Source organism: Bos indicus, chromosome 3 (assembly GCF_029378745.1).
Source record: "Bos indicus isolate NIAB-ARS_2022 breed Sahiwal x Tharparkar chromosome 3, NIAB-ARS_B.indTharparkar_mat_pri_1.0, whole genome shotgun sequence".
In the NCBI taxonomy this organism is placed as follows: Eukaryota; Metazoa; Chordata; class Mammalia; order Artiodactyla; family Bovidae; genus Bos; species Bos indicus.
This window is the reverse complement of record NC_091762.1, coordinates 25,945,940-25,970,726: the sequence shown is the minus strand read 5'-3', so window position 1 is coordinate 25,970,726 and position 24,787 is coordinate 25,945,940. Positions and strand designations below refer to the sequence as shown.

The window sequence follows — 24,787 nt, the reverse complement described above, 5'->3', positions numbered from 1 at the left end:
CATGTCAGCTCTGCTCATTTCTTTGTGTCTCCTGGATGGTGAACTTATTTTACGTTTCAGGAAGTATGTAGCATGGTGGTGAGTGCTTATCAACATGATCAGCCTTGGATACTTGTCTGAAAGATGATGCTTTCTCTAGGGGAAGGGATGTGTGGTTACGTTTGGGGGCTGTAGCTCCTACAATATTTGGATTTCAACTAAGCTTTGTTATCGATCACAGCATCTCTATTACAGCTAACAGGTGGTGAAATCCACCTTCAATGGCATCTTGTTTGATTCAGTGCTAAAGGCTCGGTTGTCTGGAGTTTGACTTTGGCCCCAGACCTGTTTCAGTAAGAACCAAATCAACCTCAGCTGTACTAGATACCAGTGCTATCATGGTTTCTTCACATTTGAAAAGTGTAGAAGTGATGGAGTGATAACATGAGTGGTTGTCTTTGTGTAAAATCCTTCATCCCCTTCTCTTCAACCTGCCTCTTGCTGCTCCTTCTTAAACCTTCCAGTCTGAGGATGAGAGTTCTCTGGAGTCCATTATGTGTGGTCCTCCCAGATCACTGCTTTGGCTTGTTTATCTAATGACCCTTTCTTGGAAGCCCTGACTCCCAGCTGCACCATCCCTGTTGCCTCCTCACCCTCCCCTTCATCTCGGCGCTGTCAACACTGAATCAGTGGCGTCTTAGTTGGAGAAGACTCTTGAGAGTCCCTTGGACTGCAAGGAGATCCAACAAGTCCATTCTGAAGGAGATAAGCCCTGGGAATTCTTTGGAAGGACTAAAGCTGAAACTCCAGTACTTTGGCCACCTCATGCGAAGAGTTGACTCATTGGAAAAGACTCTGATGCTGGGAGGGATTGGGGGCAGGAGGAGAAGGGGACGACAGAGGATGAGATGGCTGGATGGTATCACTGACTCGATGGACATGAGTCTGAGTCAACTCCAGGAGTTGGTGATGGACAGGGAGGCCTGGCGTGCTGCTATTCATGGGGTCGCAAAGAGTCGGACACGACTGAGCGATTGAACTGAACTGAACTGAAGACTACCTCCATTCTAGCTACCAATGCACCCTGGCTGGACTTGGTCTGGGCCTCGAACTGCTCGTGAGGCTTAGAGTGACTTTCCCTCTGCTCCCTCCTTGGCCACAGGCATCAGGATCCGTCAAAGAGCAATTTTACACTCTTCTGTTTGCTTACCAGCCAGCACCAGGATCCTTTTCCTCCTCGTTTGCACTGAGTGTTCCTTCTGAAATGTTTGGCACTGCCTCCACCTCTCGCCTGGTTTATTTCATGAGTCAGGTCATTGGTCTCCCCTCCATTTTTCTTGACTCATCCGAGGGCTGTTTCTAAAACAGACTTGCCTTTGCTCCTCCCAGACATTAAAACCTGCTTAAGGTTCTGCTGTGCCAGGATGGGAGAGTCCCTCACCTTGTATACAAGCCAGCTTCAGCCTTGTATCAGTACCTCCTCTGCTGAGCAGGCCTCCCTCTGGTCCCAGAGCCCCTGAATTCAGCTGAGCTTTCGAACCTTCCTGGCTTCCCAGGCCACCTTCCCCCGCTTCTGTTTCTACTCGCTTACTTACTGGGTTACATTAGTTCTTCACCTGAATTGTGAACACCTGCTTGTTTCGTTTCCTCCGGCCTTCCTCCCACACAACTGGCAGAGATTGAACCTGTGCAAATGTTGAACTTCGCTTTTTTTTTTTTTGCCCCTAGAGGAGTTGAACTTGGGCCACTAGCAACCAGGAGGCTGAATCCTGGATACCAACATGGATGTGTTATCATGCCTCATTCTCATGCCAGGAGACATTTGAGTCCAGGCATCGTCCAGACCAATATTTACACACACAGCAACTGATGTGGACAGTGGTGGTGCTCAGTTCTCTGGAATGAGTAGTTATCTCCTGAATGCTGTAACTCCGTTGACCACAAGCTCTCGACCTAAACAAGGTCAATACTTACCGGCTGCAAACTTCACACTCTGCTATTTTCTTCCTAACTCCCCACCCACCTAATATCCCCCACAGACTTTTTCCCCTATGGTGTTTTAGTAGAACTCCTGAATCACCTCTGAGGGTAATTCCTCAGCATTGGAAGACTGCTGCCATGGCCACCCAGGATCTCCAGGAGCACACTTGAAATTAGTGGGCAGTTTTCCTCCTTCACTCCTTCCAAGGAGTGACTTGGCTGGAAGAGTCACTTACTTGAAATTGAGGATTAGCATTTGCTGGAAGATGCTAAGAGCATTAACAACACCTGAGAGGGTTTATCCTGTGCCTCAGGGAGAAGCACAGGCAACTGTGACACGCCCTCTATTAAACCTTCATCCTCTCAAAAGGCCTGCCCCTCCTTGTGCACAGGATGCCGAGAAGCAAGTCTAGGTGGGACTTAGTAAAGAGGTGGAAAGCACCAAGGTGAGTGGTCCCCCACCTCCCAAAAGCTAAGGGGGAATTGGTCAAGTGACTTCCTGCCCTGAGTGACAGCGCCAGAGCTGGGCCCACAGTGCTGGCTTCCTGCCTCCCAGGGCTGTGTCCCCCTCCCGAGGGTGAATGCTGTCTGGAAGAATGTGCTGGCCGGGCAGATGAACCACATGTCTCTTAGCTGCTTGATCGGCATCCCTCTCTTGAGCAGATGGCTGTGAGGGCCACCAGAAAGCCACAGAAGCTGGGCCATGGTGGGAGGCTAGGTTTCATGCCTGGGAAGGTGATTCCGCACCTGGCTAGGAGCAAGCTGGCTCACCTATTCTGGCCACGGCTGCGTCACAGGTCTGTTTCATCAGAGTCACCACTCAGGCTGCCTTTTCCTGTAGGAAGTGTCTTCCAAGGGGTCCCAGGGGAAAGCATGAGAAGCAAGTGTCACCTGCCTTCTTTCAGACGCCTTACCTGGGAAGGAGGGCTCTGAAGCTATACTGTGTGTGTGTGTGTGTGTGTGTGTGTGTGTGTGTGTGTGTGTGAGAGAGACAGGCAGAGATGGAGACAGACAACAGAACAGTGAGTCTCCTAAACAATTTGCATCTGTTTGATATGTGTAGTGTCTTGAGTTTTTGCTCAAGGGGTCTGTTGGAAGCTAAAGCCATGAAAAAATGGAATGACTGTTGCTCACATTTGACCAAGGCTTTAGTGTTTACCATATTATATTACATGCATGTCAGCTTGTGGACCTCAGCGACCTGGTGACAGGGAGCAGTATTCCCACATTTCAGACAAGGACCAGAAGTTCCCAGCACTCCCAAGGCAGAGCCTTTACACAATAGCCTGACTCCAAGGCCCTGTTCTTCCCCCTCTTAAGCCCCCAAAGGCACTCTGTAAACCACAGATCACCTAACAATATTAGTTGTTATGCCAGCCCCTCTTAAGGGCCAAGGAGGTGTTGAGTTGCCTGGTAATAGATCTGCTTCCACTTGTACAGGAAAGGTATTCCTTGGACAGGCCAGCAGCTTTTCTCAGACAACCATCCCTTTGTGAATCAGGTGACAGACAGTGGGGGGACCTACTGCAGGCTTGCTACCATGTTCCAGGAATGTCACTGAGCTCTGTGTCCTGTGCTAAGTGTTTGCACTGACTCTCACGACAACTCAGAGGGGACGATTCTGTTCACAGAGGAAACCAGACCATGGTACAGCTGAAAGAGCCAGGACAGGGCTATAGGGTGAATAACTTCGGGACTCAAGCTTTTAGCTCTTCTATGATATGCTGTTTGGCCTTCAACCTGTATTTTACAGGGTAGCATGTGGAGGAGGTGAGGAAAACAAATACCCCAACTTCCAACAGGAGCATTTGGAAAGCAAAGAGCACACCTCCTGAGTCTGTGGTTAGTAAATGTTATTAAATGGAGGCCGAAGAGACCGACTAAACTGATCAGTTTAAAACAAAAATAAAGCCAACTGACTAAGCTGAAATAAGGTGCCTCTACTGGATTGGGGTTGGCATACAGTTTAATATCACAATTAAAATGGAAACAGCATCCTTTTTCCCTTAAAGAAGAAGTTACGTGATAGAGGAGTATTTAAACTACCCCCAAGCCAAAGAAGGGGGTGAGGGAGTGCAGGCAGAGTGTACAGGAGTCAGGAAATCAGCTCACCCACAGCTACGGCACAAGAAACCCACAGGGGAGGGGACTCAGAAAACTAATAGCAAAACCTGAAGCAGTTCCTGGAGTCACACACCTGTGGATTTTCATGCACTAAATATAGTGGTAGTTGGGTCATCTTATCCTTGAATAAACACCAGCTAGGCAAAGATTTTTTCAGAAAGAATCTTGACATTGGCTTGGGTCAGCTGGAGGCTGGGGGAAGCAGCCTCCTGGCAGACTCTTACTCCTCTGCTACCCCTGCTATTTCAGGTTCCCTTCTTCCCTTCTGTTAGGCTGACTCCATGTACCTGATTGTCCTTGTGCCTTTTATCTCTCCCCCAAGGTGAGGGATCAGTTTCTTTGGCCTTTACATGATCAGCGTGGGGTGGGAGAGAAGCCCCCGTCTCTACAGCTCAGTCCTACAGGCAGCTCTCCAGTGGGCTCATTTTCCATCCTACTGCGGGTACTACTCAAAGGAAAAGGATTCTTCCCTTGCCTTTGACTTTAGAAGTTTGGCTCCTGCTTGGCCACAGCCTCTATTTCAGGAAATGTCAAATCAGAGGCTGTGTGCTCTATGCTACCAGCCTCTTGCCGGAGTGCCAGCCCCATACCTAGCAGGGTGCAAGGGACCCCAGGTGAGGAGAAAGGCCAGAGTTCCAAACTCAGTATGCCTCCCCGGCTCCTTGTGCACTCTCATACATGGCTCCCAGCCCAGCTTTCCTCAGGATGATGTCGATGATGGTGGTACACGCTTTGGGGTTGCTGAGAATTAGAAAAGCAAGCATCTGATTTAAAACCCCAAGCCCAATACCAGATGTTCCTAGATGATATCTATTCCTTGATATCCTCTGCCTTCCAGGAGCTTACAGTCTGCTTGGGGCACTGAGAGAGACTGTGTGAAGGCATTAACACGTGTGCTGCAGATTCCCTGGTTCTGCTGGACATCAGGAAGTTATTGGTAACACTAGCTACAATTTATTGAAATCTACAAGGTCAGTTAAGGGTGTCACCTGTACTATTGATAATGCTATGATAGCTCTGCCAGGTAAGTGAGGGTAGTCTATGCCTCTTCCTCCCACCTCCCACTTAGCTGATGAGGAACCAAGGCTCAGAGATGTTAAGTGATGTGTCGCAGCCCACATCACTGCTTAGGGGTTGCTCAACCTGGGCTGAACAGTTTCACACCTGGAGCCAAGATGATGTGGACCGTGCCCAGCTGCTAGGCTGAAGCTGGGGTGCCAGCCAGTGCTGTGTCCTGGCAGACCGCCCCATTGTTGCCCATTGGCCCATGGGTTGCAATATCATCATAATTCCTGCTGTACAACCAATGAGCCCCATTTCCAAGGGGTTGCCAACTCACACAGTTCCCTGGAACTTCAGACCTCCTTCCCCCGCCCTTGGGCAGAGGGTCAGCAGAGAATGAAAGATACTGTTCTGGACAACCACGGTGAACTCACTGTATAATGAAGTCATTCTGTTCTTTCACTGAACAACTTCCCTGTACCGGGAATTAGAACCTATATGCTGAAAAAGCCCAGAACCCTCCTGCTCCAGTGTGGCAGGCTCTTTTGTAACTGTGTGACCCACTGGTTTTGCTGGGATGTGCACATTTCTAATAATGGTGATGATGAACAAAGAGGACTTTGCATGGCAGGGGCGTTTCCTCTCTCCAAAGCTGCTGTTTCAGATGTTCCTCCTGCCTGAGCCCCAGAGCCAGCCCCCTCATCCCCCATCAGGGCTGCTCCCCCAGGGACCTAGCAGCCCAGGAAAGTGGCACAAATGGAGCTGGAGGGAGCCAGGGCTTTCGCGGCCGGAGATTTCCTCTCCCTCACACACTATTACATTTTCTCTGCCAGACAAGGGCCTCTTCGACTCAGAGAGCATTCAGTGGCTTCTAGCAGCCTCAGCAGCCAGGTGGAGGGGACACTCTGCCCAGCCACGTGGGATTGGCTTGGGGGAGTTTTTGATCCCACCATCGTGGAAACCAATTGGATAAATAACTTTTGGGGGATGTTACAAGGATTTTTCTAGCATAAGGGTCAGCAATCATTTTCTGTAAAGCACCAGTTAGCAATCATTTAGGTTTATGTGGGCCAGTCTCGGTCACAATTATTCCTCTCTGATTTTTTTTTTTAAATCACAAAAACAGCTGGAGATAACCTGTAGATAAACAGGTATGACAGTGTTCCCGTAAAACTTTATTTCCAAACACTGAAATTTGAACTTGTATAATTTTCATGTGTCGTGAAATACCACTTTTTTTTTTACCCCAACCATTTAAAATGCAAAAATCCATTCTTATTTGCCAGTTATTATAAGCAAACAGATAGCAAGACAGATGTGGCCCCTGGCTATAGTTTGGCAGCTCTTATTCTAGATGACAGGTTGCTGCACAGGAGAAAAACTCTTCTTTCTTGCCCCCCTTCCAAACATGTCCCTCAACCAGATGGAAATGCAGACCACCAGTCCTGTCACCCATACGTCACAGCCTCCTTGTGAGCTCCCTGTTCAGGGTCTCATTGTGATGACCCATGGCACCTGCCAGCGTCAGTTGCTGTCACCATGACTCTGAACTTGAATGGGGGGGGGCGGTCTAGCCACATAGACATCACTGCCCTCTGACCCCAGGTGGACTTCTTGGCCCAGCTTCCACCATACCTCCTACTCCCCATGAGGATCACAGCTTCTCCTGTGTTCCCCGAGAGGCTGGACTCTCTCCCTTGGTGGTTCTTTTGTTGTTGTTTCATCGCTAAGTTGTATCCGACTCTTTTGTGTCCCCATGGACTGTTGCCTGCCAGGCCACTCTGTCCATGGGATTTCCCAGGCATGAATACTGGAGTGGGTTGCCGTTTCCTTCTCCAGGGGATCTTCCTGACCCAGGGATCGAACTTGCGTCCCCTGCATTGGCCGACGGACCAATTCTTTACCGCTAATCCACCAAGGAAGCCTGGGTTCTGCATAGAGCCCTCAAATATTGAAACTCCTATTAGATAGGCTGGTTCTACTCCTTATAATTTCTGTCAGAGGACTTGAGACACTGTGCTTGAGACTTTCAAGTTGTACCCCTCAGTGTTGAGTCAAATGTACCCTTCCTGCCCATAACCCCCCAGAATCCCAAAATGCTGCCCTGAGGCTAAAACAAGCCCTTTATTCTGGCATCCTGGGGCTGACTCTCAGACTCCAGAGACCACTTCTCTCTGGGGTCCCTGGGGCTGTTGTTTGAAAGTGCAGCTAACTGTGACCTCAGTTGGGTGTCTGGCAGGGTCTGTCCCATCTGGCTCAGGCTGCCCTGCCCCAGAAGCTCAGCCCATACTTCTGCAGCAGGCACATGGGTTGTCAGAGGTTCAGAGAAGTGATGGCCTGACCTAGCAAACCCTCAAGAAGGATGGAGGTTTCAAACGGGAAAACTGATGAGTCCAGAAGGGGATGGGAGGGCACTAATGACATCAGTGTGACTACAGCCATTCAGGTGTTCAAGGGACAGAGTGATGGAGGGGCCATGATGAGAGACAGGCTCAGCCCTGTCAAGAATCAGCCAAGAGGGCTCAAAGACATGAAGAGAATATCTGAAAGACGCTGGGCTTCACTAAGTGGTGGGCAAAGCTCCACCACCTGGGGAAGGAGAAAGTGGAGCAGATGACGACGTGCAGCAGCCCGCACGCTCAGTTCCTCCTGGGTGCCTGTCTTTCCCATTCAAGAGGGAACAGGCAGTGAGAATGAGAAGTGGGTGGGGGCCGAAGAGCTGGATGGACTTTGCACTGTTTCCCAACTTCGTGTCCTTTGGTCAGTTATTTAACCTTTTGGTTTCCTTGGCTGTAGAAAGGGGGGTGCTTCTCTGCTATGGTTTGTGTAAAGGAGCTAAAGTTAGTAAAGACCCTAGCAGTAAACAGATAGTTAATAAGTGATAGCTTGTGTATGTAGGCACATCTACTGTGTGTTTAAACAGGGTGATTCTTCAGTAAACAGGGCAATTCTTCAGCCTTCATTTTGGTCCTCAGATTGCATGGTAAAATCACCTGAAGTGCTAGTTAAAAATTGGGCTCCCCAGATCCCACCCCAAGATTCTGATTCAGTGGGTCTGGGGTCACACCAACCTCAGATAATTCTCATCACTTGGCATTTGGACACCACAGCTCTAAGGATTGGGCTTCCCAGGTGGCACTAGTGGTAAAGAACCCACCTGCCAATGCAAGTGACATAAGAGATGTGGGTTCAATCCCTGGGTCCGAAGATCCCCTGGAGGAGGGCATGACAACCTATTTCTCTTACCTGGAGAATCCCATGGACAAAGGAGTCTGGCAGGCTACAGTCCATAGGGTCGCAGAGAGTCGGACATGACGAAGTGACTTAACATGCACGCACACCCTCAGGGTTGAGGAGGAGATGTACCACAAGAACAGGGATGGCCAGAGGGTCCTTAAGAGCTGGAAATGGGGTCCCAGTCTCCTACGATGACCTTCCAGGGCACAGAAAACACTCGTTCATGGGATCACATGTCACAGTTCTCAGCAAGAGAAAGAGTAACCAGAAACATCAAACCAATAAGCTAGACATCCACACACACTCAGAATTAGTTTGAATTTTAAACAGTTGCCCACCCATATTCAATAAGAGAGATCAACCTGCCTGTCATTTTCTTAGACTTTCAGATCAGATGCAGAAACATGGTTTTGTCTTTGTGGTTTTAGTTGACTATTGTTAATACATTGCGTTTTAACTTTAGATTTTTTTTTTTTTTTTAAAGAAATTCTTCCTGGGGAGGAACTGTGTACTGAATGGTAATCACATCAAGAGGATTTGTGATTTGTAGGATAAAACTGAGTCTAAGAATTGGAAGTCCGCTCAGAGGGTGGTGGTAAAAGGTTTTCACTTCCCATGGTAAAATCCCCAGTCTTGAGGCCTAACTCTGTGAGGAGGATGTTCCAGTGGGCCTGGAAAGTGGCCAGCAGCTCTTCCTGCCCCTCTAGAGCCTTCTCTCTGGAGCTACACCCCACCCCCGTCCCTGCATAGGCACCACCAACACCCTTGGTTTCCCAGAGCCAGCTGAGATAATCTGGATGTTTTAAAACAACACTTTACTACATTTTAAAGGAGAACAGAGGAAAGTAAATATAGAAAGAGCAAGGATTATAACTATAGGACAAACATTGGCTCCTGGTGCTCCCCAAGGTCAACTAGTCCTTGGGGCTCCAGCCCACATCCCTGGCTGGCCAGTCCTGTGCTCCAGCAACTAGGGGCTGGCTCCTGGGCTTGGCCTTCACTGGTAGGACTCACAGTGATTGTCACCACTACTCCAGGGTCACCTCCTTGACCCTTTGACCCTTCCTGAGTCCAGACCATAGAATCCAGGGACAGATTTCCTGCTGCTCTCTACCCAGGATCTTCTCTTTTGATTTCTACATCCACTGAGCTGAGAGTTTCCAGCAAAGACCTTGATGTGCATGTGAGATATGGTCTGCTGCTTTCTGGTGTCAGGACCCATCACCTACAGCAACCTCACGGTCCCTGGTGGCGTGCATCTCCCAGGTGGCACTCCTGCCAATGAAGGAGATTCAAAAGGCAGTCGTTTGATGCCCCAGGTTGGGAAGATCCCCTGGAGTAGGAAGTGGCGACCTGCTCTAGTATTCTCACCTGGAAAATTCCATGGACAGAGGAGCCTGGTGGGCTATACAGTTCATGGGGTCACAAAGAGTCGGATACGACTGACCACTACTTCAGTGGGAAGCCCTGTTCCAATTAAGTCAGCCTGTTTGAAGAGCCTACACTAATGCCTTGGTACCTCTAGAAAGCTCTAGTTTCTCCACCATTGGCCTTGCATCACCTTCCAAGTCTCCTCCCATTTTTCCTCTCCTTAGCCTTCTACTGCTGGAGATAAGGGAAGATGGGGGAGGTGAAGCTCTCTCTTTATGTGGAAAATACTCACCAGTTTCCCACTGGTCCCATCAAACCTGGTGCAAAAACTGGCAGGACACTGGCCTGGAGCCCAGGAGACTGCATCCTAGTCTGGCATGTGAGGCCATGTGGCTTCAGACCAGGCACCGGCCCTTGCTAGGCCACAGTTTCTTCACCTGCAAAATGCAGGTGTTGGATCAGCCCATCTGTAGAGGCCTTAGCCCACAGGTCTAAGCTGAGCCTGGTGTCATGGTGACCTTTGTGACTCAGAACAGCTGTGAAGGACTTGGGTGCTCAGAGGAGGCCTGACCTACGGTAGGGCCCTTGGCCATGTCACACATGGGAGTGCCCTGGGGGCCTTTCTTGGACCTCAGCCTTCTCATGAGGGTCAACTCTCTTCAGTAGGTGCTCTAGGAGTGCTTACTCCATGCCAGGCTCCGTTCTGGGCCCTGGAGATCCAAGGGCAGACGAGAAGCAGCCTGGGAGGAGCTGGTGGGCTTCTGAGAAATACTATATAAAACACACAAGAGGGACTTCCCTGCTTGTCCAGTGGTTAAGACTTCACCTTCCAATCCAGACGGTATGGGGTTAGATCCCTGGTTGAGGAGCTAAGATCCCACAGGCAAAAAACCAAAATATAACACAGAAGCAATACTGTAACACATTATAAAGATTTTTTAAATGGTCCATGTCAAAAAAAATTAAAACTTTTTTTTAATGATTAAAAAAAGGCACACAAGAGTCACACTGTGGATCATACTAAAATGGAGGGGTACAGTGGTAGGGTTCATTGGAAGGAATGACTGGGAATAACTCAACCTCGGAGCTAGGTCTTATGGAATGAGTTTATGTGTGCTCTGGGGACCAAGGAAGCTGCAGGAAACCATTGAAAGCGTTTGAGCCAGTGAAGGACAGCATCAGATTTGCCAAAGATCACTGTGGTCACTGTGCAGTGGAGGGAGGGGCAAAGGTGAGATCGGAGGCGGGGAGAGCCCCAGCGAGGCTCTGTAGTGGTGTGGTGGGTGTGGGTGTCGACGTGAACGTGGGCCCAGAACAATCACAGAGCCCTTTACAAATGGGAGCATCACCAAAAATAGCTTTATAGAATTTGTTCTATAAACCCATGGGCATGTGGCATACTTGTTTATGTTCATCAGTCATTGTATTTTACTCCCTGGAATGTTCTCATTCATCTCTATTCTCTCCAAATCAGCTGTCTTCTCTCCCTTACCCAACATACCCCCCAAAAGCCCATGACACCCTCTCAGGCTCAGTTCCTTGGTTTCTCATCTCTTTAGAATCACTTCCCTTCACTGCCTGACACCCAGTGTCTCTCACATATTTTGTCTGGTTTCAGGCAAGAGGGTAAGAACAGCTGAAAGTGGCGGTCTGAAGATTCATTTTGAATTGGACCAACTATTAGTAAAAAACAAATCTTTATTCCTGCCATGTTCAGCATAGGCAGAGAATCCATAACAGTGTGGTCAGGATAGAAATAATGTTCACTGAGTACAACTCTTGAGCTTGAGGTTGGATTCAGTTTTGATGGAGCCAGCCAGGAAGCCCATGTCATCCACCCACCTCTTCCAATGGGACCTGCCATGGTGGGAGCCAGAGAATCAGCAGTTGAGGCTGTGCTTGATTTCACCCAAAGGCCAGAAGTCTGGTATCTGTCTTTGGAAACTGTAGCAAAAGGATGTGGGTGGGAAGCAATGAAACCATCAGAGAGCAAGATCATTACAACAATACTGCTTTTCTGATCGAAGAGCTTACTCTAGGGACTTCCCTGGTGGTCCAGTGGTTAGGAATTCACCTTCTGATGCAGGGGACATGGGTTCAATCCCCAGTCCAGGGACTGAGATCCCATGTGCCATGGAGCATCTAAGCCTGTGTGCTGCAGCTAGAAACAAACCCTTGAACTGTAACTACTGAGCCTCTGCACTGCAGTGAAGACCCAGCACAGCCAAAATTTAAAAATAAATACAAATAAATAAAATAAATACAAATAAATAAAAATTTAAAGATAAATAAATAGAAAGTTTCCTCTAAGTGGTTGCTATTCAATCTCTTTAAGACACTGGATGGAGGGGCATTGCTGTTTAGGGAATCTTACTTTGGCAATTTGAGAAAGATCAAACTAACCCCAGGACTCCCTGGTCCTTTATCTCTCACCTCCAGTGGCCTTATGGGGCCACGCCTCTGAGTTATCCTGCCCCTAGGCGATAGGAGTGCGGGACCAGCTGGGGTCTCACATACCCAGAGATTAGCCGTTGAGTATCAGCCCTTCAAAAGTTTTACCTTCCTGATAGAATTATTTCTAAAATTCACTAGGTACTTTTCTGCCTTAATAAGAGCAGTAAGTTGACAATACCAATGATAGTAATAATCCTAACATGATGAGTTGGGCACAGTTTTAAGCACTTTGCTTGTATTAATATAATTCTCACAACAACCCTGTGAGGTCTGTACAAGTGTTGCCACCATTTAAGGGAACAGACACAGGAGATCCAGTATTTGTCTGAGGCTCACAAATCACCAAGGGCAATTTTATCTTTCTTGGTAACTCAACAATACCACCAAGTCATCTAATATTGGATTGTCAGTTCAGTTCAGTCGCTCAGTCATGTCTGACTCTTTGTGACTCCATGGACTGTAGCACGCCAGGCCTCCCTGTCCATCACAAACTCTCGGAGCTTGCTCACACTCATGTCAATCAAGTTGGTGATGCCATCCAACCATCTCATCCTCTGTCGTCCCCTTCTCTTCCTGCCTTCAATCTTTCCCAGCATCAGGGTCTTTTCCAATCAGTCAGTTCTTTGCATGAGGTGGCCAAACTGTTGGAGATTCAGCTTCAGCATCAGTCCTTCCAATAAATATTCAGGACTGATTTCCATTAGGATTGACAGGTTTGATCTCCTTGCAATCCAAGGGACTCTCAAGAGTCTTCTCCAACAACACAATTAAAAGGGATCAATCCTTCCATGCTCAGCTTTCTTTATAGTCCAAAATATAATATTGGACTGTAGCCATGCATGTAGACACACATATGGCAGGTCTAGAAGTTTGAGAATTGACCTGGGGTCCCCCAAATTAGGCTCCTTGGGGGCTCAGTGAGGACCCTGCATTGGCCACATTTGCTCTGCATGGGGCCCTGTAGAGAAACAAGACATGGGAATGTCCCCAGAAAGTGAAGGTCAGGCAGCTATAATGGGCACTGGAAGGAGAGGGGAACTGGAAACAGCATGGTAGAGGAAGCATGTCACCATAGTGATGTGGTGATGGGGATATCGAAACCCATGGATGGCAGCAACCATGGGCTCACCCTTTGCATGCAGCAGAGTAATGGCTGTTGACACTTAGGTGGGTTGGATGGGGCCATTCAGACATGGCTTCACCTGTGCTGCCTGGGTAATCTTGACAGTTACCAAGCTTCTCCATGGACTAGTTTCCATATTATTAAAATGGGGGGAAATATTTAACATTTAGAGAGGACTGATTTGGATTGACCCAGAAATGTACATAAAACCCTTAATAGAATGACTGAAATATGGTAATAACTCAGTAAATGGTCCTAGCTCTTTTTAATAACGAAGTTCTGGAGTGAGGCCGAGATGAACTGTTGCCTTTGGTTACATAACACATCCCGTTCATGACTTTGAATGTAGTCTCAGAGCCACAATGGGCGAGTTGCTCTGGAGGGAGCTTGTTCTCTGAATGGCAAGTGGCTGGGTTGGTGCGGCTGCCCAGCAAGCTTCCAGCCTAAGTTGCCATCCTACTGGGCAGCCTTTCTGAGCACAGTCCCTTGCATTCTGGCTTCCCAGGCAGTCATATGACTGGTTCTCACTGTGCTCAGCTCACTCTAGCTGGGATTGGGCAGCTTGCATGGTGAAGGACTCCTATATCAGCAGCTCTAGAAGCCAGAAGGTCAGAGGGGAGGCCAGAGGTCTTATGCCAGAGGCTCCTAGAGTCCCCTCCTGCATTGGCAGGTGGATTCTTTACCGTTTGCACCACCTGGAAAGTCCCAGAGCCCCAGCGACAAGACAAATCTAGGCAGTGACCTCAGGCCTAGCAGCACATGGCTTAGCCCTGCAAAATCTAGAGTGTAGTGGCTGCAACTGGTCCCCAGTTCCTTTCTCCTGTGGCCTAGTTATGCACCCTGCCTCATGTGGACTGGGGTGGACTGGAGTTCCACCTCTGAGGAACCCCACCTTTCCTAAAGAAGACTGGATGAGCCAGCATTGCTGAAATTGGCCCACAGTCCCCAAGGAAGCTGACTCACTGGAGAAGACCCTGATGCTGGGAAAGATTGAAGGCAGAAGGGGAAGGGGGCAACAGAGGATGAGATGGTTGGATGGCATCACCGGCTCAATGGACATGAATCTGAGCAAGCTCCAGGAGATAACTGAAGGACGGAAGAGTCTGGCGTGCTACAGTCCATGGGATCTCAGAGAGTCAGACACAAGTTCACAACTGAACAAGAACAACTCCAAGGAAGCAGCCCTTTCCTCAGCCCAGAAGTCGGCAAGAGTGCAGTTGGAAGTGGGGGAGGTTGGGAGTCAGGGAGCAGGACCTGCGGCTTCAGGGTCCAGGGTCCAGAGGGAAGCCTGAAGGAAGTTTTCTTCGTGAATAATCTGGAAAAGAGAATTAAAAAAATAATAATTTTAGTATTTCTTAATAGTATGTCTGTTACTGAAGGGAGAACTGATACCCCAGAGATCTCCTACATTTTTCTTTTAGCATCAAAAGTCATATTAAAACTGAAGTCCCTTGTGAGTTCCCAGTATATGTAAAGCAGTTGGAAGGCAGGCAGCGGGGCTGCAGCTGGTCTGGGACTTGGAGCCTCACTTGGGTGCTGATTACTCCTTCAGGAGCTCTGACTCACCCCTGCAGAGCTCCCCAAGGACTGCACTTCGAAACCCCTGTAGAGGAAGAGGAACCGAGGCACTGCCAGAAGAAGCAGAGCCCCATGAAAGCCCACGTGCCACCCACCCCATATTTGAAAGGTTCAATTCTCAGAAAAATGGCCTGCTCCACCCAGGAATTCCCACTGATTCTGGACAGGTGTATCCAAATGAATGAGCTTTTTAAAAAATAATTTTTTAGCATTTTTTTCTTTTAATGGTGGTAGAAGTCACATAATATAAAACATCCTATTTTAACCATATTTAACGGTACAGCTCAGTGGCACTAAGTACGTTTCACCTCGTTGTACAACTCTCACCATCATCCATGTCCCAAATTTTCCCATCTGCCTCAACTGAAACGGTCCCCATCAAACTCTAGCTCCCCATTCCCCCTCCCCACCCTGCCACTCCCATGGCCCCTGGCATCTACCAGTGTACTTTCTGACTCTATGAGTTTGACTAGTCTAGGAATCTTGAATAAGTGGAGTCAAACAGTATTTGTCTGCATCTACTATATGTTGGAATGCTTTTTTAAGCTTAACTTAATATATCCTACAGACAGACTGCACCTTCTTTTTTTCCCACTGGTGCTATACTACAGGTTCTCACTAGTTATGTTTTATAACAGCAGTGTGTATATTTCAATCCCAATCTCCCAGCTTATCCGTCTCCCTTTCCCCCGCTTGGTGTCCGTACATTTGTTCTCTGTCTGTGTCTCTATTTCTGCATTGCAAATTGGTTCATCTGTACTATTAAAAAGTAATTTTTTTAATCAATGAGACGAGGAGATGTATACTTCACTTTTTCTTATTTGTTATAACTACCACCCAGTTTAACCAATAAAACCTTTCCCACAAGAACCCGGAATTATATCATTCTTCCTCCTCACGGGCGCTGCTCTCCTGACCTTTGTAACAGTTTTTTCCCCCTTTTCCTTATAGTTTTATCACCTCTTTATGTACCTCTGGGTGCCATTGTTTAGTTTTGCCTGCTTTTGAACTTGATAGAAATGAATTTAAAATTTCATTCTTTTAGAACATGCTCTCTCATTCAACAGAATGTTTGTACGATCCAACTATATTATTGAATAGAATGTTTTTCTTTGCAGGGGATTTTGAACATGTCGTTTTCATGTTTTGGACAAGTTACTTACCTTTTATCAGCCTCATCACAGACTATGGTTCAGAGATGGTTTTAGAGCCACCTCCAAATTCCTATCTTATTGCGGAAGAGATAAGATGAATATAATGCCGGGTGTCATAAATCACAAAAGTAAACAATTTTTTATGATGAAAAGCCACCTTTACATTGAGCTGCTGCTGCTGCTAAGTCACTTCAGTCGTGTTCGACTCTGTGCGATCCCATAGACGGCAGCCCACCAGGCTCCCCCGTCCCCGGGATTTCCAGGCAAGAACACTGGAGTGGGTTGCCATTTCCTTCTCCAATACATTGAGCAGAGGAGGGAAAATATCTTTTGGAACATGGTGATTTCAAAAACAGAGAGAGATTTTCCCATATCACTGGAAATTTTATTTTGAAAATTTCAGAAGTGACTTTCTCACTTCAGCAAGTCAGGAGGATCCCTAATAACAGAGCCTCAGTGGACAGCTCTGATGGATAATAACATCTCGTCTTCCATCACATTTCTTTTTGTTATTAACTTGCCATATGAAATTCATGAAATTTACACATGGAAATCACAGACAGAATTTGTTGGTTCTCTGTCACTTGAATTTTGTAGAACTGGACTTTGGCTGTGATGACTGCCTTTTACTCACCGTTTTCTGTCTACCCCAGCCTGAATGCTCCAACCTGTTCTGTTGAGCAAGACCCTCATGCCTTCCATCAATACACCCAGCCTTCCTTTTCCCTGCTCATTTCGTCCAGAAGATTGTGAGCTGCTTCTAGTCATCACGAATCCTTTCTGGATTTGGTGAGAGAACTTCACGAGGACATGGAATGCCCAGACTGCCCCCAGACCGCATCTAGGTCCAGCAGCATCTGTGAGGTCCCCACTGAACTCTCCCAGAGTTAACTCTCACTCACTGAGACCTGATGTGATTTCACTGTGTATAAATTGTAATGGAATCCCAACAGTTTTTCTGCAGGTTCTGGAGAATGTCTCAGGTAGGAGGAGTTTTTTTCGGAGTGTGCACTGGTTTAACTTAGGCTTATTTTATTGAAGCCAACGTGGACATGAGGAATTCAAATGTTTTTCTAGAGCAGCACTGTCCAATAGACCTTTATGCAATGATGGATATGTTCTCTACCTGCTCTGTGCAATGTGGTAGCCATTTAACACTTCATTAGACACAGTGCAGCAGCCACCTAGCGGCTGTGATTGTGTGCGTGTGTGTGCACGCGCACGTGTGCTCAGTCGCTTAGTCATGTCTCTTTGGGACCCCATGGACTGACTGTAGCCCACCAGGCTCCTCTGTGGAATTTTTCAGGCAAGGATACTGGAGTGGGTTGCCATTTCCTACTCCACAAGATCTTCCAGCTCAGAGAATCAAACCTGCATCTCACGCATTGGCAGGCAGATCATCTACCCCTAGTGCTACCTGGGAAGCCCAGCAGCCGTGATTAAGGAGCTGCATTTTAAAATTAATTTTCATTTAAATAGCCACATGTGACTAGTTGTTCGTCTATTGGACAGCATAGTAATAGAGTGTGCCTCTCTTGTAGCAGTAGAAGGCAATGGTATCCCACTCCAGTACTCTTGCCTGGAAAATCCCATGGATGGAGGAGCCTGGTGGACTGCAGTCCCTGGGGTTGCTAAGAGTTGGACACGACTGAGCGACTTCACTTTCACTTTTCACTTTCATGCATTGGAGAAGGAAATGGCAACCCACTCCAGTGCTCTTGCCTGGAGAATCCCAGGGACGGGGGAGCCTGGTGGGCCCTCATCTATGGGGTCGCACAGAGTCGGACACGACTGAAGCGACTTAGTAGCAGCAGCAGCAGCTGTTGTGTCATCACTTCTGGGCACATATTGAATGTTCGTGTTTTCAATGCAAAGCAAGACAAGTGCCTCTCAGTCTCTGCCGGCATTGTCTCATCTCCATTTACTTCTGCAGCCTGACTTCTGCTTCCCCAGTGCCCAGAAATCTCAGAGATAAGGCCATACATGCTCTCAGTATCGCCAAATCAGTGCTCTGACATGTGTTATTTTCCTCCTCTCTCTTACCCCCTAGCTTCATTCCTTCAAGCGGTATGCATTTACTGAGCGTCTGTGGCCTGACATTCTGGGTGATGATAAGAAAAAGAATACTGTTCCAGTTTCCATGTTCCATGTTATGGTCTGTGGTGTTCATTTGATAAATTGGTGACCTTCAAGCTAATTGGATCACAACTCAGAAATACGTTTTACCTTGCAACCTAGTATGTCTGTGAGATATATTCATAACAAAAGTTTCAGGGAAAGATTTTTACTTAATTATATGCACAAATAACATGTAATCATACAAGGCACAGTGTTTATTGTAGACTTGACTGAAAATTTATAGGAACGGGTATTTATATCACAGCAAGTATATATCCAAACAGTATCCAAAACATCCAGTTAAATCTTTATTTCAGATAAACATGCCCCAAATATTTTTTTCTAAATCTTGCTACCCTAAGAGCAATGCTGACAACTGCAGAATGAACATCAGATATTTTGTCCTTGGCTTTTCCCCAGCTGGAGTTTCCTGTGGTCTGCGTCACCTCTGTGGTCCCCTTGGGCTCCGGTGCTTGCCACTGCTCCCCGCCCCTACCTTCTGCTCTACTGGGAGTCAGATTACGCATCCTGAACCATCCTGGCTCCAAGCACAACAAAAGGGCCCTTCATTCGCCCAGATCTGCTCTGCTGTGAAGGTAGTTCTCCCCACTTACATAAAAATCATATGATAACACTCCTCGAGTGGGCTGCTATGGTGAAAGCCAGGCCTTGTCTTCTACTCAAGGTGGTTACAGACTCCCCCGCTGGCAGTGGTATTCGTGGTGGAGGAGGTATGCTGGGCTGGATTCTGCATACATTCAACACACATTATTGCATCCCTATGACATCATAGGCTCTGGGTATACAATAAGAAGAGTCAGAGGACACTGAGTGGTGGGTGAGATCTCAGCTCAGACAGTCACAGGACATGGGTGGAGGGAATAGATAGTGGTGAAATCCCCCAGCAGGGGTCAATCTCAGAGGGTTTCATGGAAGAGGTGTCGTTTCAGATAGTCCAGGTATAAATGTGAGGGCACAGCTCAAGAAAAGGGACAGATATTCTAGGCAGAGAAAGCATAGGCTCAAGGAATGATAGAAAAGTAGGTATACAGGAAGATGTGTGGGAGAAGCCAGTGAGATGAGCTGGTCCCACGGGGCTGGGACACTTCTGTTAGGGGTATATCCTGCTTACAGCAGAAAGAGCTCACCTCCATTTGTTTAAAGAGTTGAAGAGTCTAAATGTCTTCATTTCCTATTGCCATTGGATAAATTAGTGCAAAGTTAGCACCTTAAGACAAATACATTATTATCTCACAGTTTCTAAGGGTCAGTAATCTGAGCACAGTTTAGTTGAGTCCTCGGCTTCAGGGTGTCTAACAAGGCTACAGTCCAGTCAAGGTGGCCAGGCCTGCGGTCTCATCTGGGGCTTGACTGGGGAAGAATCCACCTTCAAGCTCACCTCGTTGGTAGAATTCAGTTCCCTGCAGGGAGCTGGACTTAGGGCTGTTGAGGGGCAGGTGGAGAACCAGGAGAGTGTGATGTCCCAGGAGCCAAGGAGAGTAGCGGGTGCTGGTTGGCGGCATCAGAGGTTGGCATGGATTAGAGCATAGACATGGCACATCCCTGTGACTGCAGAGGCAGATGCAGAGACCAAAGGGGCACAAAGCGCTATTGTAGGGGGCTAAGGAGTAAATGGGAGGTGAGGACCACTAAGTGCAGATGTTTTATTTACAGAAAAGGCAGTAAGGCTTGAGGAGGCAAGAGCCTGGGCTCAGAGAGCTGACTCCACAGCTCACCAGCTGGGTGGCCTCTTGGCAAGCCACAGCCTCTCTGAGCCCCATTCCTTCATGGCTGCCCAGGCCCAGAGTAACAGGGGTCATAGCAGCCACCTCATAAGGATGTCACGAGACTTAAATGAACTGCTGCAAGTAACAGCACGTTGAGAAGGGGCTCAGAACCTAACTCTCTGTTTCTGCTCCCTGCTCCTGTCAGTCTGTTCCCCCCAGATCATCTTTATCTTGTGGGACTTCCCTGGTGGTCCTGTGGCTAACACTGTGCACTCCCAATGGGGGCAGGTGTTTTTTTGGCTGTGCGGGGTCTTCATTGCAGCGCTCGATCTTCTCATTGTGATGGCTTCCCTTGTTGCAAAGCCTGGACTCTAGAGTATGGGTTCAGTAGTTGCGGCACGTGGGCTTAGCTGGCATGTGGGATCTTCCCACACCAGTGGATCGAACCCAGGTCCACTGCATTGGCAGGCAGATTCCTACTGAATCACCAGGGAAGTCTGGGGACCCAGGTTTGATCCCTGGTCAGGGAACTAGATCCCACATGTCATAGCTAAGAGTTTACATGCTGTAAGCAAAGATCTCAAGTGTCACAGCTGAGACTCAGTGCAGTGAAATAAATAAATATTTCTTAAATAAAAACAAATAAAATAAAAATATCTTGTTCCCCAGCTCCAATGCTCTCCCTGGAGATCACTCGTGTGGGCAGCTTCTTTTTATCTCTCCATCCCCAATGAGTACTTCTCACATCCTTGAACATGTAAAGTTCCTTCAAACCTCAGGGCCTGTCTATGAGGAGTCTTCCCTGCTTGGAACTCTCCTCCCACCCACCCATCACCCAGCTGTCTCTCCCCATCCACTCTTCAGGTAAGTGATGGCTTATCTACCCTCACCCTTTGGGACTGTCCTGCCTCAAAAGACAAGGTTGTACATTCAATGCCTTTGCTTTGAGGTCAGAAACAGGGCTAGGAGGGGCACATAACCTAAATGACTCTCCAGGTGCACAGCTATTTGCATCTCCACAGTCTAAGGGGCTAAGAAAAACCAGGTCTAGCCACTAGAAACTTGGTGGCATGCAGGTGCAGCTTTCAAGAGGACCGGAGAGTGGTGACGTGTGTAGATGGTACAGGCACATGACACCTCAATGGGCTCACCCAGGAGCTCTAAACAGGCTCCCTTTAACCCCATGGCAGTTTTGTGCAGGAGTGTTTATAGATGACAAAGCTGTAGACATGCAAAGAGACTTGCCCCCAGGCTTGCAGCTGTGATGGGCAGGTGTGGGTTCAGATAGCCTCCCCCCCTCCCCCCAACAAGCCCTAATTACAAATTCTTGCTCTCTGCCGCCCCCACCAGTCTGCCTCCTGCCTTTGATACTGGGCTTTCGCCGCTGGGGGCTTCCCTTCCGGGCTATGGGGTGCCTGCGTGCTCAGTCCCCCAGTCATATCCAACTGTAGGCGACCCCGTGGACTGTAGCCCACCAGGCTCCTCTGTCCCTGGGATTTCTCAGGTAAGAATAGTGGAGTGGGTTGCCTCCCTTAAATGCGGCCTTCTGTGCTGAGGGGCTGGAAAGATGGTGAGTTTTCTAGAAACTCTAGGAAATGAAGCCTGCAATGGCTGACAGGATACTCCAGCTGCAGGTCTCGGCTCAGCACTCTTCTGGGAGAGGGCAGAGGTCCTTGGAAGAAATCAGCCATGAGTCAGAGAACAGAAACAAACAGGTCTCTTCTGCAATACTGGCTACCCGGGCATCAAAGTGATCCTGTGGTGACTAATTCTCGAAAGCTGACAACCCAAAATCTGAAGTCTTTTTGAAACGTAATGCTCAGTTAACAGTTTCATTAACCAAGGACATACCTCGCCACCCCCTCCCCACCCTACACACACATGCATGGGCTGTGGGACTGGAGTGTGCAGGGAAACCTTATTGATCCCAGTGTTTCCCAAACCACCTTGATGTCAAGGATCACCTGAAGGATTTGTTTCAATGACAGATTCCAACTTGGGTCCCAGGCCAGACAACCAGCATCAAAATCCCTGAGGGAGAAGTTGGGGAAGCTGGATGTTTCATCCAAGGTTTGCAAGAGATTTTTTTTTTTTAACCACCAGGAGATTTTAGAAAGAACCTGGACCAACACCTTCATTGAATAAGACAAGTTCTAGCCATTCAGAGAGGCCCCTTGGCTGCCCATAGTCACACAGAAAGTTTTGAGTAGGGTGAGCCGTGAATCCCTGGCACCAGGTCCTGCCAACCAGCAGGAGGAAGGCTGCGAGGGGATCACAGTTCTGAGCACCCACCAGGGACTGAGGTCTGCACCAGACGGTTCAGTGCTAAGAGTGAAGCCGGCCCCTGGTGCTGGGTTCGGTGCTAGGCGCTCATCTGTGTGGGCTGGCGATCTGTCCTGACAGCAGTGCCCTGCTGGGACCTGTGACCTCCTCCTCTAAGGGATGCGGAAGCAGGCACACGGGGGCAGACTGTTCCCTAGGGACCCACAGTTAGAAAGAGGCAGGGTTGTATTCCAACCTGGGTCTGGGAAAACTCAGCACTGTATTAACCCTCAGAATCACTTGATCAGTCTTATTTCATCGAATTCTAACCAAAACCTTGTGATGTAAGCAGTTTCTCTTTGAAAGGTGAAATCAAAGATCCAGATGGTGAGGTGACCTGCTTAAGATCAGTCAGTAGTAAACCACGATGACGTCAGGTTCCAGCCCAGTGGTCTTACAGCAAAGCTCATGCTCTTCGCAGCACATGTAGGGTTTTGGAGGCTCCTCCTAGGCTCTGACCATCTCACCTGACAGTCTCCCACCCTCACTGCCCCCACTGCACCTTCACCCTCTCTCTGGAGGAGGTCTCTATGTCCCCGGGCCTTCCTTCACCCCTGTGCTGCCCGTTTCTCCAGTTCTGCTTGTCCCTGCGTCCTCTTCTGATCCTCATCTGCTCTGTGGTCCTAGATCAAGGCTTGGCACACTTTCTGCAGAGGTCTGGATAGTGAACAGTCAGGTCATTGCCTACACTGTTGCAGCAACTTGACTCTGCCAACATGGGGTGGAAGGAGCTACAGACAGCATGTGAATGGATGGACGAAGATCATATAAGTCTATTCTGTAGGCTGGAGTTTGCCCTCAAGAGTGCTGGGGCTGGGTGTTGTGGCAGATTCACATTTCTTTCTGCTCGATATAGAGATAAAATATGTTTGCCTGAAAAGAGCCCCCAAGTATCTGGCTATGGAGAGCCTCATGCCTGAAAAGTAATGAGAGTACCCAGGCCTCAATGTCTGTTGCTCACTCACTCATTCATTCATTTCCTCACTCATGGAATATTTTTTGAACATAACTGCTGTGTGGTATTCATGCAGAGCTGAACCTGGGCAAGACAGGTGGATAAGTCCCTGCCTTTCTAGGACATATAGCTGATAGAACTGGAGGCTCCCAATGTAAGGAATGATGGTCAGATGTGTAAAGTAGAAATGCGACTTAATCAAGAGCCAAGGAAGACTTCCCGGAAGAAGCAACATTTAACCTGAGACCTGAAGCATGGCTGGGAATTACCCAAGTGAGAGGAGGGGTTACTTAGGGTGAAATCGACACAGGGAAAGACATGTCAAGGGACACGCTTCTGAGGCCCTTTGTAGAGAATATGTGTGTGGCTGAGTTGACCCTCTGCGGGGATATGATTCTTTTAGACAGCAGGAACATGTGAGTTTTCCACAAGCAGATGGACCTGACTGTTTTTCAGCCCATTCCATGATCCAAATGGCACAGTCTCTGTACTGGGAGAAAGAGGGGGATGCAGCTGATGTTCTGTGTGAGTCGGTGAGTTGACAAAGATGTGGACACAACCAGATGCCAAATTTCCATCGGTTTCTTAGTTTAATCCCTGAGCTAAATCTCTCCCATTATTAAAAAAAAAAAAAAAAGTCCAGATCACAGACTCTGATAGATAGAATGTTATTTTTAAGGCAAATGCTTAAAAACTTGATATTTGTAAAGTAATCATTATTTAAAATATAAAATGATTTACTGCCTTTTTACAAAAAAAGAAGTTGAAAAACTTTGCCTAGTAATTCTTTGCTCCTGGGGTCCAAAGGAATCAACTTAGCTTTTTAAGGAATCTGAAAGCAATACCAACTGTCGATATATGATACTTGATTAAGTATGATATGATATATTTGATACTTAAACTGATACTTGATTAAGTTGTTCAGTCTCCCAGTCCTGTCTGACTCTTTGTGACCCCGTAGACTGCAGCACGCCAGGCTTCCCTGTCCTTCACTATCTCCTGGAGTTTGCTCTAACTCATATCCATGGAGTTGATGATGCTATCCAACCATCACATTCTCTGTCACCCCCTTCTCCTCCTGAATTTGATTCAGATTCTGACTTTATTTTTGTTGATATGCTTACCAGAACTTGGGTGGGCTTGTGCGTGTCTGTCCTATTGATCCAGCTCTGAGCACAGAAGCTGTTGGATGGCATTTGTCACTTTATGTGAATAACCTCTCCCACAGGACTGCAGCTGCCACATAACATAAGCCATGTGCCCCAGGCAGGGGCTTCCTGCATGTTTGAGGATGATGACAAAGGTAATAAAAAGTGCCTGGGGCTGTGCTGAGCACAGCATAAATGAAGATATTACAACACTGTCTCCTCCTTGTACACATGCTCCAGGTTCCCTGCTGCTCATGTAGGATCCCCTGTGAGGATGCCCTGGACAAGGGTCTCCCCAGGCTGCTGGCTGTGTGCACATGGCCCCTGGGCCCTGAAATGCACACTGGAGGAACTGAAGAGACTGCTGAGGGCACAGCGTTCCAGCACACCATAGCCTCCGGGGAAGCCGAGCTTTACCAACGCAAAGAATGGCTCAAAGGCAGTCCCTGGAGCAGCTCGGTGCGGGTTTCCCAAGCACTCTCACATCCAGCGGCTTTCAGGAAGTCCGCTGCAAC

General features: G+C 48.0%; 2 long non-coding RNA genes across 2 annotated transcripts; one reads left to right on the top strand and one right to left on the bottom strand.

Annotated features, from left to right (window-relative positions):
• Positions 1-11,323: 11,323 nt before the first annotated feature.
• On the bottom strand, positions 11,324-18,861 carry LOC139179985 (uncharacterized). Its single transcript, XR_011564293.1, has 3 exons — positions 18,735-18,861; positions 14,525-14,585; positions 11,324-11,637 (listed from the first exon to the last, which is right to left on the bottom strand). It is a non-coding gene; the product is annotated as an uncharacterized lncRNA (long non-coding RNA).
• A 103-nt stretch (positions 18,862-18,964) lies between these two features.
• LOC139182150 (uncharacterized) lies at positions 18,965-23,776 on the top strand. The gene is made up of 3 exons (XR_011565716.1): positions 18,965-19,079; positions 20,517-20,711; positions 21,836-23,776. It is a non-coding gene; the product is annotated as an uncharacterized lncRNA (long non-coding RNA).
• The last annotated feature ends 1,011 nt before the right edge of the window (positions 23,777-24,787 follow it).